At 46.1% G+C, this 16,284-nt stretch overlaps 1 protein-coding gene across 1 annotated transcript in view; it reads right to left on the bottom strand.

The window, feature by feature from the left end:
- Positions 1 to 418: 418 nt before the first annotated feature.
- Positions 419 to 16,284, bottom strand: part of LOC119382025 (hemicentin-2) — a 283,040-nt gene continuing 267,174 nt past the window's right edge. The window contains exon 14 of the mRNA XM_037649767.2: positions 419 to 611. The gene's annotated coding sequence lies outside the window, so the exon portion shown is untranslated. The remainder of the gene's footprint in view (positions 612 to 16,284) is intronic.

Raw genomic sequence — 16,284 nt, forward strand, 5'->3', positions numbered from 1 at the left:
ACGAACCCACAGCTCTGGTCTTGTCTGTTCTCGTTCTTCGTCGTAGTGTGTTGTGCTGGTTAACTTACAATGTGCCCGATCGATCACAACTATCGCCGCCGGTGTTAGGTCGTGACCCGTCACGAAGTACTCGCACCCGTCTACGAATGACGCTCGTATGATCAAACCAGCCTAGAGACTCTGTTTTGGCAAAGCAAATGACGAAGCCAAATCAAACTTTTGTTGGTTAAGTGCGTAAAATTGTAGTGCGGTTTTGGAACTCGGCGGCGAAAGACAGTAATGCATGTGACAAAAACGGTACGCCGTGCTCCCTTTTTGTCACGAGAAGAGTACCATGGTTAATGTTGAAGAGGTCTCGAATGTCTTCGGAAAGAGGACGAAAGACAAAAGAATTAACCAAAAGGAAGCATGTCGCTCACTTGATTCCCGACGTCGACGCTCCGTGCGTCTTGAGCGGAATCCGCCGCCGCGCGGCAGCTTTGTAGCAAAAATAGAAATCGTTGGGGTTGAGGGACACAACGATGGCGACGCCGGCGTGCTCGAACACCTGCACCTTGAGTGGTTTCCCACTCAAAAGCGCGTACCCCGCATCCTCGGAGTGATTCACCTGCCTAGGGATGGAAAAAAATAGCACGTAATTAGTACGTAAACAAAGCACTGGTTCACGGTGAAACGCCATTAAAAGATTCATAGCCGTCTTGTTATGAACCTTAGGTTTGAATGCATGTGAACACACCACACATGAGCACACGCAATGAGTACATGCGCATGAGTAGACGTGCCACAGGGCATTGCGGCTAGGATATAGGGCTTGCAGCATCGGAAACGCTTTCGAACTTTCATTTTGAAACAGTATAACTTCAAAGTCCGTGGAGAGCGCTACAGGAGCTCCGTAACACGGCTCTTAGGCAGCTGGGCCTACATGCACGCGAGTGGCTTGCATACTTACCACCACAGGCAGTACTTTCCAGTAGCCACTCGTACAATGTATGTAAGAAACGGCAGAAAGTGGAAGCTGGACGCTTGCGATGAAAAAATCCGTAAACAGGGGGTGGGTGCTCGAGCCGACGTTTCGACAAGCAGACTTGTCTTCTTCAAGGCTGGAACTGGTTTCCTTAGCTCTCGTGTGTATAAGACTTGGTTTTGGCAAAGCAAATGACGAAGCCACTAATCAAACTTTTGTCGGTTAAGTGCGTGAAATTGTAGTACACACACGAGAGCTAAGGACATCAGTTCCAGCCTTGAAGAAGACAAGCCAATTGTCGAAGCGTCGGCTCGAGCACCCACCCCCTGTTAACAGATTTTTTCAACGTACGTAAGAGGTACGCAGTATCTACGCACTTTGAAACATGACCCAGTTGTGGGGTTACTGCCTCGCATGCCATTCAGATTGAGCTAATTAATATTTACTTTTTTTTGTGTCGCTGTACTGATAACGTTTATCGTGCTAGACAACATGCTAAGGACGGGAACCTGTTGTTTCCAATGGGAGCACTAAATGTCTATCAGTGGCATTCAGCGAAGGCAACGGCCTCGGTATTGTGAAAGCGACTTCAGTGCCTATATTTCAGTAGCGTTGAGAATGGAGAGCTCATGGAGGGTCTTGGTCAGGGATCCCCACTCGCTCGGTGGTCATCATTGCGCTCATGCATCCATAGGGAAATTCTCGTGTGCCTGGGAAGTCGACGATCTGTTATACAGCTTCTGCGCTTTTGACGCATTCCATTTATTTCCACGATATATGGCTAATATGTGCAGATGATTCCCCTTCCCCTGACAAGGAAGTGTCATTGAGCTGCGCAAAACTTAATTTCTCATGACGAAGACCATTGGTATTGCAAGGAACGCGATCATATTTCTTGTTGGACTATGCCACTGCCCAATCTAACAAAACAGCGAATGCCTCAAAATTTTTGTTGTTTTTTTATTTTTGTTAAACTCTTGCAAAAACACTATCAGTAGCGCACGAGAAAGGCGGAGACTTGAAGTAAGGCGCTCTAACCTAACCACGGGTCCACTTACGGAACATTGAAATATCAGTGAACCGGGTTTTACGCAATATACCTCTAATTGAAGTAGTGAATGGTTGATGGACTGAGTCATGATGGATTGAATAACGTGAAAATCCTGTCACGTGCGTCGTCAAACCCTTTCCTGCAGTCACGTGTGGCACATACCCGTTTACCACGGGCCGCGGTGTACGGGTATGCGCCAGAGGTGATTAACAGTTTATATCTACCCAGGAACCGAGAGAACAGACATTGGTAACTTCAATACGAGAGCGTTAAGAAAAGCCAACGTCAGCAGCATTTACCCGAAGAATGGAAATAATAACAATTATGATCCCAGCATGAATCGAACCCAAGCATTCTGCGTGGCAATCGGGCATTCTACCACGTAGGTACAGAGCCACGCCAGGTATATAAACAGGTTGGGAAAAACAATCTATGCAGGCGTAATGTCGGTGCAACGCCAATTGTGGTTGTGGAGCTGGCTATGTAATTTTACAAGAAAGCAATAAACACCACATATCTACTCCTGCATACAGCCCTTAAAAATTGATTTAGACAGCCTATAGACTGTTTAAAGAATGGTTTAGACGGACTATAGATTGTCCAAATCCATTTTTATAAGGGAGGCGTCATATCAGATTAACGTCTGTGGCTCCAGTGTTGACTCCGCTTTTATAGCAGTCTAATAAACATTACATTTGTATTCCTATGATTCAGCAAGCTATATTGAAGCACTGCTCGACCCCGGAGGAATACATTAACGAAAGTTACGTATGAAATCCACATGATTGCACCATAAAGTGCACTTAGTTTCGATAATACTGACTTATCTGCTCTAACATGAGGGCTGACGTTACGTAGCCCCGTAAGTTACCCTTGAAACGCCAGTGTTGTCGACGTGCCTGGTTAGCCCTTGATGTGCACACAGCTACTCCACTTACAAAAAACACCTGGATCCACCTCGTAAAGCTTGGCTCAAAGCCATAAAATACAGCATAGAAGTACTCGCTGACTGCTTCGCATGAAACCGATTCCCAGAACGCGTGGGATCTGCCACATTTTTCCAATCAAGAAACTCTCTAGCAGACGCTGCCTGTGTCGGCGTTGTCTCTCGCGGGCGAGGGCGCGTTCTCGTTCGTTGCGAGCTGGTAGTTCAGCGTTCATCGCAGAAAGAGCGTTTCCATAGTCAACGCGCGCCGTTCGCTCTCTCTCGCCATACGGCGAGCGCTGAGGTGGTGGCGCCCTCTCTTGCGCTCAAGCAAATGGACCGTCCCGACAGCGGACGACGATGCACGCCGACACGCCGACACGCCGAGACCCTAAGGTGCTTCGCCCCTAAAACTCTATGTTCACGCATCACTTAGACAACTCCTTGATGAGAGTCGGCGTGTATCTTTTTATGGCATACCTCGGTAGGTTCGCCGCGTGAACCTCACCAACAAGCAAGTGATGTGACGTAAACCTACCGGCTAAAGTGGCCGATCCTATACTGATAACGCGAAAAGCAGCCAAATCATTTTTCGTCAGATTATTTCAGTTTGCAGTCACGAGCGTGTTCATGAAATCGTACACTGCAAACTTGGCGGAATCAGAGTTGAGCGCGGTTGCGATTCTACGCCGGCATTGGTGGGATTAGCCAGTAGTTGTGCTTACGTAGTCCTGAGACCCACTTAGGGAACAAATAATCGATGTATTTTGTATCTAACAAAGAGACCAGAGAATTCACTCGAAAGCTAGTACGCGTTGGAAAGCACTCGTGTTCGCCACCACGCCGTGAGGCTCACCACGGTTATGACATTCCGCTCGCTGTTTCAAAGGCGACGGGACTTGTTAGCGCGCAAATTGCAACAGGCATAAAATAAAACCGCAATTGTTTATGCATAATATCAAGAAAGCAATTTTAAATGGTGCGCACACCTTGCTTCTCGACTTTTCGTACCAATTTTAAACCTACAGTTCCTACGTAAAACCACGAACAGCACCCTCAATTCTAGCACTATAAATCATGGTCTCTTCGTCTCCATTAAAATCTCATCAGACGTTCTGGGCCCGGTTGTCAGCCCCTTTAATAAAATTTTATTCTGTAATCCACCTCAGTCAAACCGCTGTCCCCCCCCCCCCCCCTGCATGTTTGAATATTTCAATAGGTGCTTCTTCATTCAGTAATTCCTCTCTAACATGTGCACCAACTTTTTAAAGTTTCATTGTTGAATGCCTGCAACTTATTTTCGCCTCGAAAGGTGCCCGATAAAGCCATAAAACAACATAAATGGCAAAAAATTATGGCTAATTTGAGAATTCCGGAGCTCAATTAAAAAGATAAAAACAAGATGGCCGTCTGTAACATTCAGAGGGTCCGCAATAATGAACGTCTGACGAGGAAATTTGTCGCCTCAAAGCGAATACGAGGACGATATTAATAAGGCCGCATTGCGCTAAATGGAAATCATATAGATGTAAAAATAAATAAAGCAAGTGAGGGCGTCTTTCGAAATGCACCCCCGCCGGCCCATGACATATTTCATTTCGGGATGTTGTAATCCCCGTCATTTGTTTGGGGAGCTCTCGGACGCAGTCGATAATTAGCTCCGGGCAGCTGTGAAGCAAAGCAAACCGCAGCAGCTAAGCAGCGTGCCTGTTAAACCGGCTGAAATCCCTTTCATAATGTACGCGTCGGTAAATGGGAACGTTCTCTGCGAAATTGTCAAGCAAAGCGAAAAACCGGAACGACATGCGACTGACACAACGTGACAGAGGCATTGTATTTGGGTGGAATAATCATAATAAGATAAAATAAACGTAACGAAACAGTCGTGATTTTAACTGCCGTTAGACGACGAGTATATAGACTCCTGTGCTCGCACGGCCCGCTTTAACAAGATCTACCAAGTGCGCACATTTCACTTGTCGATATGAAGCGGTTCGCAGGTATTTATTAGTGGGACAAGTGTAAGAACAAGAACTTCGAGAAAGATACACGTTTATATTGCCGTATTTACGACCCGTTGTAAGGTCCGCCATTACCATTGGAACGCGTAGATGGAGAAAGGGGAAAAAAAAACATCAGCTGGCTTACTTAATTGCTGCGAGCAGCAGTCATAGAGCTCCTTACGATTTAACACATTTAGAGAATCCCATGCGATTGCGAGACTATAACTCCTTCCCGCAAAGAAACAGAACTACAGTGTCACAGAAGGTGGTTTGGGAACGGCTGGACTATGTGGCCTCCCTTTAACTTAAGAGCATTCAGCTTAATTGCAAGAGGAAACAATCAACTGGTGTTGGGAACACCATTCGTTTTGATTTTGGGCAGGCGATACGCGACCCTTTAGCAGACCCTCGGCAAAGTGGCTTTTGCTGAGCTGACCCGATTTTTGATCAACCCCCTTACAGAATATACGTCACTTTAGTAAGCAAATCGAATCATATTGCATGTATTGATCATGGCGCAGCACGCAGCTGCGCACGGCCGGATGCTGTTGTACACGGTGCGCTTGACGAGACCAGCCGGCAACCGTCGTCCTTTTTGGCAGCATGAACTTATTACGAGCGCACTTGGGCCAAGCGGTTGCGTACCATCAATTAGAATGCGCCCTTTAAAAGACAAGATCATTGGTTCAATCTCAGTTAAAATACACTTTTTTAAACCTCACATTGTATTGTGCCTGAGCCAAGCGTAACGAACGAGGGGACGAAGATGGTTGGCTGCAGGATACAATGAAAATGAAAATGGCTGGCACACCGTGTACGATGGCGGGTTAAGTGTTTTAATGTTATTTACCGGTCTCCGTTCTTCTGTGGGAGTTTCTATTTCAGGCTAACGGGGCGTTGTGTAAGTGACAGGTTGCGCAAACGTTCAATCAAGGTCTCTGAGCAGGCAAGAGACAGCCACCTATAGCACTGCATTGGGTTGTATGTACGCAGCTGTGAACAACTGTTCTAGGATAGTATGAATGGGCTAAATTGTAGTCATGAGCGCGAACTTCCGATGTAAGAGACCTTACAAATTCAGTAATCGGTGAATCTACCTATTCAGTTCCCTTCATTCAATGGCGAATATTATTGACATCGGAGTGATTTTCTCTGATCACTTCCACGCAAGCTTTTCCGATGTCTTCATTTTTTTATTGTTCAGCTTATTCGCTACTTATCATGCGCAAAAGAACACTAAGTTGTATTTATATTAATCGTACGTGTCTTTTCGTAGTGCAGTAATTATGTTACGATAAAAATTTTGTTGTTAGTGTCAGTACCGGACCCTTTCTTAGGCCATTCCTGCACTGCTTTTTTTTTTTTCTTTTCTTTCTCTTTTCTTATCAACTATTCGCACTAGAACAGACCGTTTCATTCGGGAAATTTTTGAAGGAAGCGATGTACTCCGAAGAAGATCCGTGAGTCATAACCATGTGCGCTGTTGGCGCAGAAAGCAACGAGAGCGTTGCTGCAATATCTCACGTCGACAGGTCTCTGCAACTAACAGGCAACTAACAGGAAGCGCATCCGGTCAGCAGGCATATATTTGCCCTTCCTGTATATCTTTCTCTCTCTCTCTGTGCGCTTGTATGCAAAGCAATGATCAATCTCGCACAGTACTATACTACGGAATGTCCGCGTATCACACATTGAGACTATACTGGGGAAAGGGAGGGGGGGGGGGGGCACGCTGAGTACTTTAGCCGACAAAATGAAATATTTGAGCTCATTACCTCAAGTTCTTTGTTTCGGTTAGGAGTTTCTACAAAGGAGTGGAGATGTGGCGATACGGCGGGACGGACGTTATATCGAATATGTGTGTTGGTCGTGTGCAACATTTCAGAACCTTAAGTTCTGCGTCCTGAAGTCAAAGTCTAGTGATGAGAAATGCCGTATGTTTCCGGCTAGGAGAGAGGACCATGCATGGTTTTCTTAAGGAGCACCCGAAGCTCGCACACGAGAGTTTTTGCATTCCGCGCGTGCTCTTCGGAATATGGCCGCCTCGTTCGGGGTTCTATCTTCTCAGCAGTACAACTATGCAGCGACAGAGCCTGCATGTAAGGGGTCATCTTTTAAACCGTGCTCGAGCGCTGTCAGTCCTTGGATACGCCAAAAAGAAAGTTCCTCACACACCGATATGACATTAATATATGTGTGTGCTTTGTGCGTATGTTCGACGTTACATTTCCATTTCATCCCAACTATCATTTACAGTTTAAAAAAAAGCGTCACATTATCGCACATTTTGTCTCATACCGAGAGAAGATTAAGCGAGAGAGAATTCTTGATAACGCGTCAAACAATAAAACAATGCACCAAAAAGAGCGGACCGCGGCAAGAAAACTATGAAAACAAAGAGATAAGAATATGCAAAAAAGAAAACAAAATGAGCTCCTACGAAACAGCGAACGCAGCAGGCACGCAATTGCGATGCTATTATGCAAAACACTGAGTCACAGGCCAGGTTAGTCCAATGTTGATGAGATGCGGCTGCAAATTTGCACGGACTCAGGTCATTACCGACCCCGGCCCGCCATCACCCATCATGGAGGACCACGAGCACAAAAGGCAAATAAGGAGCAAGGGAAACAAGAAAAGAAAGCAAACTTCCAAGAAGGCATAAACGCGAAGTAACAAGGACCCGCTCGGTGTCTTAAACGCACGCCACACGCGAGCTCTAGGTGCAACGATGCAGAGAAAAAAGTGGAGAAGAGGAAGAAGGAAACGGAGCGAGAAAGAAAATTGAGAGAAACAGGTTTGGCGCCTGGACCTTCCCTGCCGTATCATCAGCAAGGTGCGACCGTCGTTAGAAAGAAAGTGCGGCAGCAGAATGTGTTTCTGGAACCTGGTTAACTTTATCATTACCGTTAGGCGCCCGGCACGATAGGGTCGGCCCCGTTTGGGCCGCGTGCTCTTGAAGAGCACGGCCGAGATGGTGCGGGCAGATGGCGCCATCTCAGCTGTCCGGGCACTCGAGTAACGTTTCACCTGAGACAAGGGACCTGACTGGCCCGCTCCCTTTTCGAACTGCCATTGTGCAACGTGTGAACGGCGCTCGACGCTGCGGTCGGCGCCCTCGGGCTGCTTCTCGCGATGGGCACAGTGCGCTGATATGTTCGTCTCACTGGGTGAAATAATTTTGCGCTAAAGTACGTGCACGCTCAAGGGTCTCCTATGCTCCTTCATTCCTCGCGATAGCCGCCGGGCCGAGTGCCCGTCAGTATACGTGCTGCACATACCCGCATGATTCTCCTGGCGTGTCTTTTGCTTTTCAAAGTACTTGTCATGTTCTTTTTTCTTTTTTCTTTTGACGTCGCACTAAGTTTCTCCATGTGATTGATGATGTTGATGATGGAAGCATGCGCAAATTAAAAAAAAAAAAAGAGAAGAAACGACAACGATATAAGCAAAGCGCAGTAATAATAATAATAATAATAATAATAATAATTGTTGGGGTTTAACAACCCAAAACCTCGACATGATTATGAGGGACGCCGTAGTGGAGGGCTCCGGAAATTTCGACCCCCTGGGGTTCTTTAATGTGCACCTAAATATATTTGTACACGGGCCTCAAGCCTTTTCGCCTCCATAGAAAATGCGGCCGCCGCAGCCAAGCAAAGCTCAGTAGATTAGGGAAAAACATGAACTTCAAGTGGAATCCATGGCTAATGGAAAGAGAATTTTCGTTCTGTAGCCGTGCCTGGAAGAACGGTCTAAATGGTGAATTTACCTCTGCCATAAATTGAGTGTGATCACATTGGTCCAACGAGCAGCAAGTGGGCTGATACATCGTACTTCAAAAATAAGCGGAATGAAAGCAATGGATTGAGGGGCCTGTTTTTTGTTAAGTACAACCATATCAAGCCAACAGATAATGAACCATAACGAACCAAGATAATCAAATAAAGTAATTCAAAATTATAGCTTTTAATGGCAGCGATGCACGCCATTGATTACAGGAGTACTACAGGAGTCTACACGCGTGACTTGCATCATTTGGTTGAATGCGCATAAAAAAAAATTTTTTAAGCGTCCTTAACGCTTCGACCGTGCTCAGACGGCGGAATGAAATTATGAAAAGCACTGCATATTATAAAATCCTTCATGTGCGATATTAGCGACTCAAAGCACGCACTTTTCAAGACCGAAATGGTAGGCCTAACCAGTCTTAATAAAAGGAGAGCGGCTGTGGAAATATTTTGGCCACATCGTCACAGTATGGCATGAAAGTAGGGCAATGTCGTCCTCGTTCCTAGCGCTGTGAAACATCGAATTATGCCGCACCAACTAGCCCAACGCTCAACCTTAGTGAAACTATGGCGCTAAATTCCACAGCAGTGGAACATGTTTTGCATGGTTTTACCATCACATTGTGCGCTCTGATTCTTTCTTTTCGGTGATCAGTTTGCCGGGAACGGGAAAAAAAACACCTTTATTCGCACTTACGAGTGAGTCTTGTTATTAAGCGACAGAATAAGCTTGACATCTGCAGGCATGCGATTTGAATCAGCCTTCGCTTCGGCGTTTAAAGCGTACACTTAGGTTTCATCTAAGTTGCCAAAGGAAATGCCACCATCACTGAAACCCCAGGTGTTTCGTACATTTTCTGGTTGTGTTCAGCACCCTGTCCTGGCAATCCATGCCACTACACAAACGTCCGGAAACGAATGCCCCGGGTTTATCGTCACTTGACGATACACCTTCGTGGTCTAACAGTTTCATGGTTCAGCACACACACACACACACACACACACACACACACACACACACACACACACACACACACACACACACACACACACACACACACACACTCTCTCTCTCTCTCTCTCTCTCCCTCCCTCTCTCTCGCACTCGCGGAAGCGCTTGCCACAGGACGCTGTTCCTTACGAATAGGCTTTATCGGAATGATGCGCTAGCTCTGCGTGGCGCGGCGACGTCATTTGCAGGCTTACACAGCCAAGTTTGAATATGATTAAGCTATTTCAGTTTGATGCCTTCAACTCTTGACACCTTACTGGCCATTAATAGCTACAACAGCTGCCTCGAGCAGGCTGCACTCACATGACAAAGCCAAAGCAATGTTTTGCAGTCGGAACAGTACGAGCAAATTGAGTTTTCAGGGAATTTGTGCTACTTGTGATACTAAGCGCACTAAGGGATAAACGTTGAAGTAAACTTCAGTTAATTGCTCGGTTATGAATGAGAAAGTTAATACGTACTGTGACTTCATGTGTTGAGAAAACACCCCTAACATTAGACGACGCCTAGACGTCTAAAGAGCGGCGAGAACAGCAGTTTGCCTGAAAGGGCCAACAAAAAACGTCACAGCATAAATGAAGTCGTCGCGCGGCTCGGTTAATTTCAGGCGTCATTATTCAGTCTGCGCATTCAAGAGCACGCGAACATGGTGGAGGGCATTTAGGACGCCAACTGCACTGTTTCTAAAGCGCCCATTTTCCCCATAATTCAGAACGCGAAAGTTGTTCAGAGTGGTGCCGAAAGCAGCGAATGCGGCAAATGACGGGTTGACTGTGCGAGCGGCGGTGCACAGCACCGCGTACGGCCTGCGCTCATAAGCTCCGCTTCGGAACGGAACACGCAGACGGCGAAGGAGAATACAGGCACGCACGGGGAGAGCCGTAATCTACATGTAGTCCTGTCTGCCTGCTTCGCTCTCGGGACTGCAATCCCGTTGCGCGAAGAGCTCACACAGCCGAACGGTCTTGCCTCGCCAAGTTTATGCCTCGAGAACACGGCGACGTCCGCAGCACTCGGGCAAAGCAGCCCCGGATGACTACAAGAGTGCATCTTGGCATGGTGCTCCCAGTGCCTTTCGCCAAGCTTCGGCAAAGTTCTTGAAAGTAGGCCATTGCGAAATGCCGGTGCGTGTACACGGGCCGCTGAACGGATTTCGCTGCCAGCCGCGGAGACGTGCCTACGTTCCATTGAACCTTTTTGTTTTTCTTTGAGCATTCGCGAAGGATCTTGTACAAGAACAGCTAGGAAGAAAAAAAAAACAATGCAGCGCGGTATGTACGTTTGCGGGCGACCTGGATAAGAGCGAAACAACAAAGAACTGATAAACACGATGTAAAATATTCTTTGGTTATAAACGAAAGAAGAAAATATGGCCGAAGAACATCGCTCTCGCAACTTCAAACTTTTTATGCACTATAGTGATCTTTTTTTTTCTTGTTTTCAAGCGTGCGCTTAACGACCCTTCTTTTTCGGTGAGCTAAGGTGTGGTTGTCGCTTAGCGGCACACCAGAAGGCCATAATCATAATTTAATTAAACTGGAACCCATTACTGTGTCGAGCGTGGCGCTTCAGCCGCATGCAACGACTCTAAAGCAAGTTCTATGGCTGCGTCCATAATTTCTAATAAAAGATGCGAAAGACACCTTTAAATGTCTTACAAAACTGTTGCGGCTGCGCGGAGAAAATTGCGCGGAACCAAGGCGATGCTGCGAAAACAGGAACAAGTCAATGGGCTCGACCGACGGCAGAACAAGAAATAGGGGCCATTTCATTACCGTATAGCACCGAACGAGCGTGCTACTGTGCCTTCGAGCCTATATAAATTAATAGGGCTCGTTTCAAGATGCAGCCAAACGCCGTTCAGGTTTCTTTAAGGCAGCGCATGCAAATGCGTGTGTGCGCACAGACGAGAACCACAAAACGTATACTCGGTCTGGCACAGCCCCCGGAACCTACATCAGCAGTGTTATTCAATTAATTTTTCAAATTTTTAGTTGAGCCAGCATTGAGAAACGCAACTGCGGTAGGATAAAGCAGCGCGGCCTTTCTAATGACATGTTTGTTTACTCCTGAAACTTTAATGAGCTTTCACACCTTTAGCATCTCTTAAAAACCGAAATTCGAGAGAAAAAAAATTTACATGAACAACTTTACTTAAATCAGAAGAGTAGTTGTGTCGGCTGGTCAGACTTTTTGAATTTCTGATAGCCGCGTCAAATGCACTGTGTGCGTTGTTGACGTACTTCTAAAGAAACAGCCCTTTTGTGCGGGTACATAACAAATGTCAAATGTTATACCAGCCAGGAGCACATGAGTGCGCTTTTTAGTCGATCACCCGGACACCTTCACACCGTCTTGCGTACTTATAAGAACATAAACAATACAAGCGTTTTCCATTTTTTTTTTTAAGTTGACATATGATAGAAGGATGTGTTGGCGCGTAAATGTGGCGCGAACATCTCCTGGCAGGGTGCTAGTTGCTAAGCATTTCTAACGAACGTGTTATTTTTTTCCTAATTATGCCATCTACTACCAGTTCTATTTTTGGCTAAGTAACCAGCCATGACAGGTATTCAAAATTCATTACATGGCAGGATATCGAAATGTTCTTGCACTTCTTTATGGACTAGACTTATGTCCCTTTTTAATACGCCTAAAGCCAATGGGTGTTTTTCGTACTGGGTCGGAATGCGAAAAAAAGTCCCGTTTCTGTGATTCTCAGACCTGTAAACGGTGACTGGCGAGCCTCATCAACAACAAGAGATCTATATGCCGCTTGTGGAACTCGTAGGCATATGCGGATTCCTCTCGCTAATAGTTCTTGAAGGCTGTTTTTCAGACGTGCAGCAGAGACCATGCGAGATGCATCGTATGGCATGCTGTTATTTTCCGATTAAAGCAGTGTGAACGTTGATCATAGAGGAGGAGGAAGGAAGAAATTGACGCAAAGACAGGGAGGTTAGCCAGTTCTCAGACCAGCTGGCTACCCGGTGGTTGAGCATAAATGATAACTGATCCACAGCTTGCGAGCCTGCGAAATACGTTAACTATGACACTGACCTAATTTTCCAGTGCTTTGGTGTGGGGTGCCGAGGATAGCTGGCGACCAAGGAATTGATGCTGTGTGACAATCATTGGGGGTTGTCCATAATTTCAAAACTTATTTGTGGTAAATTACAATGAAGCTTTCTTTCGCGCTTGATAGAGCCACCCTCTCTCATTTAAAAAGTGGTTGACGATATTTATGCCCTCGTGCAATGCCATCTAAATTTAGTGAACGTTATTCTCGGCCATACGCCCAGATGCCCACTTCTTTTTACGTAAAGAGAGAACGGTTATCCAGAAAGCAGCCTCCTGGCTGAATTAGCCATGACGAGGTTAAAAAGGAAGGATTGAGTAAGCCAGCCTGCGGTACTCCGTGCTTGACATCGTGTTCAGCACTATTCCTTTACCTGAGCGCATTTTTGCGATCTCATAAGGATTTGGACATCCATCGTAAAGATCTGCCGGACACTTCGAGTTCTAACACACATAGCAGCACATGAACGTGACTGACGGTGTCAAATACTCTGTTGGTGTCTGGAAACAACGCTGCACAGTTAAGTTTCTATGGCTATGTTCATGTTCTACACGCGTTACAATATCGAATGTTACGTCCATCGTGCATCTCTGTTTACCAAAACTTGTCGAATATTCGGATATCACATCCGTCTTGTTACACCGCCACTGAAGCCGTGCATCCGTCATCTTCGGCATTGCTTTGCCATAAGCAGCTTGTCAAGCTAACAGAGCGAACAAGAGCCAAAGCACAAGGATGCCTTACCCAGTTTGAGAATTTGAATTGCGAGTTTCCTAGGTTCAGGTACAGTTTCTTCCATCCATGGATTATTAAAAATGCCCAGAAGAGTATTTGTAGACGTTGGCATCAGGTCTTTAAAGGGACACTAAAGGAAAATATTAAGTCGACGTTGATTGTTGGAATAAAGGTCCAGAAACCTCGTAGAAACTTTTGTCCAGAAACTTTTGTGCCAAGGAAGCGCTTATTTTGAAATAAAATCACGTTTTAGTGGTCTGCATCGCGTTAGCGCACTTCAAATCACCCCCCTGAAAGCAGTCTTTCTCACGTCACTGCTGCCGTGCCCAAAGTTGCCCGCCTTTACTGCGTGGCGGAGGGCACTGGCGGCGTGCGCCATTCGGGCATCCGGCAACATCACATGCATGCGGCATTTTGTCGAACTTTCTGTCAGAGTGACTTTCACGAGAGCATAAAACACACGCGGCAGTACGCGATACCGAAACTACCTCTGAGACGCGACCGCGTGAGCGAAGCAGGGTGCCGGGCGAAGCGCAGTTCGACGAAAACGGAACCTTTGAACCACACGCGCCGTTCCCCATGGCAACGCCAAAGATGTTCTTTTTTCCATGAATCAAACAGAAACGAACAAGCAGCATTTTATTACGTCCCTTGATGCACGAAAGTCTGTGATTAACTGTACGTTGAACTCTCTCACGTCATCGGGATCATTTCCAAAATGTGCCGCTCGTGGCGCTGATCGTGTGATACATTTAGCTTAATTTCTCGGTAAGTAGGGCACTGCTGTTGATAATATTACCGTTTTAGACGTTGTCATACATTGAGCTTTCACTCTGAGAAATTGTTATTTGCCTTTAGTGTCCCTTTAAGCACATCGCACGTAATGGCGTCCTGTTCAGCAGCAGATTTTTGCGGGCAAGACGCAATTGCACAATGCAGCTTTCTTAAGGGAAATGCAGTACCCAATCGAGCGTGTTTTTGTCGAAGAGCGACTATCTCCGGGTGACCCAGGGATAACGTGACCACACGAAATGGGTAGCTCTGCGTCACAGGGTCCACTTAGCGCAGGAAGGATTAACCAATTTCTTGGGAAGGATGCTTAAGGAAACATTCTGCCGCGGAAATCCCGCCTGCACCGTTTGCCTAAATTGGGATGCGTATGCGCGTGAGATATTTTTTTTAATTTCTTTTCCATATGTTTATGTTTATGGAGGTGTAAAAGAACGATGGAAACAAACGCTGTTAATTTTCTGAATCGCTTTGTGTGCTTCTAAACTAATAATGCTGCCCGGCATACCCAGTTGCTGTTTGCACAAAGATACTGAGAGAGAGAGATAGAAAGAGAAGAGGAAAGGCAGGGAGATACTGGTCTTACGGTCCCCAAGTAACCTGAAAATAACTCGTATTTACTTCTGTTACTGTTGTTACACAATCATATTACAGCTCGAGTACGCGCGGTGGACATGTGACTGACCAATGCTTTTTTTTTTTTTTTACCACTTCTTTGTGGGTTTAGTAGGAATGTCTCGCGCGTAGTTTGTATTTAAAGTAAATGTTTTAAATGGGATATGAGGAAATGGCATTGATTCCTGAATTGCAGCTTTGGACAGCCCGCTTTAACGTTGCCTATACGTTCCCATTCGTGTGCAGTTTAAAAACATCAAGGTGACAAGCTATTTAAGGTGCACGCTATCTTAAGAGCGAGAAAATAATGCACTCAAACAGCATATACGCGGTGTTGCAAATAGGTGAACATAAGATTAGTGCCCTAATATTAGAGATGTGGTCATTATCTCTGAATTCCCATATACTCTAATAAGCATCTTTGGTGTAGTACGTGCTCTGCCCTTCTTAAAATAAATTAACAATTAAACGTGGTCCAGTAAAAACAGCAGCAGCTACATGTCAGCCGCACGTGTGGCAAGGATTCTTGCGCGATCGAAAAGCTCCATATAAAGCATAATTACAGTTTCGCATTCATTTTCCCCACAGACTAGAGATTCTTGCGCAGGCGTACGGACGCCGCTCGACCAGCCGTACATTACGCACGTTCATAAAAAATAAATCACACGTACCGAACGATGCTCTTGGCACCTACAAAAATTTTTGTTCTGCACATACTAATGCCCAGCATATAGGGTGCTTCTCCGCTGCGCCGGGTAGAAAGGTTCACGATTCCAGAGAGAAAACCGAAGCGTTCCAAAATTTCCAGACATTTCGCCGGCCCTTTTCCGGGGCGATTCAGTGGCAAGTATACAATGGGCCAACGTAAATCACGAAGCACATCGCACGTCTGAAGCAGGACTTTGATCCCCGCTGGCAGCTCCTCGCACCCAAAAGACTGTCCGAGTGTTCTCGCCCTCAGCGAATTCACAATAACACAGATAAACAGTAAGGCAGGTCTCAGCAAAGACTTTCGCCCCGTGCCGTCTCGGATTTTTTTCTTTCCTCTCTCTCTCTCTCTCTCCTTATACGGGTTTGCAATTGAGCGACGTCAGCAGGCTTCGCTCTTGAAAGGACAAACAGGAAGCAGGAAACGGAGCAACAAAGCTCTTTACTTTTTCTTCTCTCATGGTGTTGGCAGCGAGAGTAAGGCTTTGCCGACCCGCACTTTAAAGGTGCAGGGGGAAAAACGGCAAAACTTGACGAGAAACTGGAAGGAAAAGAAAAGTAAAGGGGGGGGGGGGTGCAGCGCGTAAGGAAATGGTGCGGCGGCACTTGGGA

The sequence above is a fragment of the Rhipicephalus sanguineus genome, chromosome 1, assembly GCF_013339695.2.
Source record: "Rhipicephalus sanguineus isolate Rsan-2018 chromosome 1, BIME_Rsan_1.4, whole genome shotgun sequence".
NCBI lineage: Eukaryota > Metazoa > Arthropoda > Arachnida > Ixodida > Ixodidae > Rhipicephalus > Rhipicephalus sanguineus.